The sequence below is a fragment of the Tupaia chinensis genome, unplaced genomic scaffold (genome assembly GCF_000334495.1).
Source record: "Tupaia chinensis unplaced genomic scaffold, TupChi_1.0 Scaffold000437_1, whole genome shotgun sequence".
Lineage (NCBI taxonomy): Eukaryota > Metazoa > Chordata > Mammalia > Scandentia > Tupaiidae > Tupaia > Tupaia belangeri.
Window position 1 is genome coordinate 2,911,810 of NW_006159942.1, and position 2,564 is coordinate 2,914,373.

At 37.6% G+C, this 2,564-nt stretch overlaps 1 pseudogene; it reads left to right on the forward strand.

Annotated features, from left to right (window-relative positions):
• The first annotated feature begins 362 nt into the window (after positions 1–362).
• On the forward strand, positions 363–1,286 carry LOC114009016 (adenosine deaminase-like protein; annotated as a pseudogene).
• Positions 1,287–2,564: the final 1,278 nt, after the last annotated feature.

Here is a 2,564-nt window from a genome sequence, read left to right on the forward strand (position 1 = left end):
CTTTGAGTGTGTCTTCAATGAGTAGTGAAAGCTATATTTAAATATGATTCAACCAGTACTAAAATTCGACTGCGATTGACCTTGCTTTGAAGCTCTCAGATAACATTTTCCTGGGAAGACCTCAGGTTCCCATGTGTTTAGGGAACGTGGGTTGTCACTTTTTTGCAATCTGAAGGGGAAACTTGTCTAGGTCCTCATAATTGTTAAGAGGTGAAGTTGAACCCAGCACTACATATATATAGCAAAGTGTGTGGAAGTAAAGGACTTTGAAGAACATTCAGGACTACAGAATTACGGACTGAAAGACATTGTATTGTTCATAACAAGAATAAAAGCAGAGAAAGAACTTTTTTTTTTTCCTGATGATGGAGGCAGAAGAACAGCAACAGCCATGGATGACAAACTTTTACACAGAATTGCCAAAAGTGGTGTTTCCAGATATTTCAAATTATACATCAGCTTACTAGTACCCCTGAAGATATTCTAATGGTCACAAAAGATGTCATTAAAGAGTTTGCCAATGATGGTATCAAGTACCTGGAACTAAGAAGCACACCCTGAAGAGAAAATGTTACTGGAATGACTAAAAAGACTTATGTGGAATCAATAATTGAGGGTATGAGACAATCCAAAGAAGAAAATCTAGACATTGATGTTAGGTATTCGATAGCAATCAACAGAAGAGGTGGCCCTTCAGTAGCCAAAGAAACTGTTAAACTTGCTGAAGCGCTCTTCGTTTCCACTGAGGATACAGTTCTTGGTCTTGACCTCAGTGGAGACCCTACTATAGGACAAGCAAAAGACTTCTTGGAACCTCTTTTAGAAGTTAAAAAAGCAGGTCTGAAGTTGGCATTGCATCTTTCAGAGAACTCTGTTTGACCTCAAACATCAAAAGTCAGTTCCATCTTATGATCGATATCATTTCGGATTCTGGTACAGCATTGCCCATCCTTCTGTGGTCTGGATATACATACATGCACTTACAGACCCCTATTTAGACTGTTGCAGAAAATGACAGTAAATAAGAAAAACAAAAAAGTTGTTCTTTTAAAAAAATAATTTCCTTATATGTTTTGAAATGTTTTTGTTTATATTGGCAGACTGATGATAAGGGTGTTTTTGCAACACACCTTTCTCAAGAATACCGGCTAGCAACTGAGACATTTAATTTGACTCAGTCTCAGGTGTGGGATCTGTCTTACAAATCCATCAACTACATCTTTGCATCTGAAAGCACCAGATCTGAACTGAGGAAGAAGTGGAATCATCTGAAGCCCAAAGTGTAAAATTCGTAAGCTATAATGAGGTGAACTTTTGACTATGTGTTGTGTTCAAGATCTCCCTGCCATATTCCACTTAGGAAACCATCCACCATACCCTTTGAAGTATAGCAGTCAAGTACCATGAGTTCTACCACCAGCACCTACATGTGTGAGGTACTTAGGAAATATGTCTTCATTGACAAGCAGGCTCTGAGGTCTTCCATAGTTCACCACCATGCAATCTGCTGGACTTGAATGTTGTTGTTAACTAAACTCCCCATTCTATCAATGGTTTTATGACTTAGAAGTCCTTCCCCATTGGTGATTATAAAACTTCAGGAAAATCAGGATAATTACTCATCAGGAAAAGTTTGGGCCAAGAGTTGTGCAATTGACCTGGAATATGGTTTTAGTGCCTACACTAAAGTTTCTCTCAAATGTTGCTTCCTCATTACTATTTAAAACTCTCAAATGCCAGCTTTGGGGAACCAGAGATTTGTGAGGCGTAAGAAATACTCAGGTGCTTGGTGGTTCGTCCTTAGTATGAATTATTGGAATATAGATCTCACTATACAGAATGGAGGTGAATGTCTTTTAGTTTTGTACTGTATTTAGGGAAGATAATCAATAAAACATTTCTAAATTGAAAAAAAATATGATTCAACCTTTTCTGGTAGAAGATCCTTGCAAAAGTTTGCTAGAACTCTGGGGTTCAATAGATCTCCTAACATACTGTAGAACTACCCAGGAATCTGAGACCGTTTTGGATGACCCTATATAGCAGGGTTACAGGTGAGCTCCAATTAGCCATGTACATTGGGTACCAGCTTTAGAGTTCACTGATGGAATAGGATTCCTGTCTTAGGATCTCTCAGTGTTAAATTTCTCAACTCATGCATGCTGGCCTGTGGAAAACATGCATTATATTAATATTATATTATATTATATTTGGCCTACAAGTTAAAACAAAAAAAAAGAAGTCACAACCACTTTACTGAGGTATAATTCTCATGCAAAAAGCTGTACTTATTTAATGTATAAAACTTGTTCAACAAAGTTTAAAAATTAGTTTTTAATATTTAAATATTGGGGGAATTCATAAAAAAACTTAGCTTTTGAATTTTTATGAAACAGAAGAAACTGGCAACATTCGTGCTGCATTTCTGTACAAGTACTGGTTAGAGCTGAGCAGCTGCTACCCCTTTAGATGAGGCACAGAATATCCAGTTCTTTGCATGTCTCTCCTCTCCTCTCCCAGCCTGCTTTATTCACAGCCATTATCAGCCTGTTCTCTACCTCTGC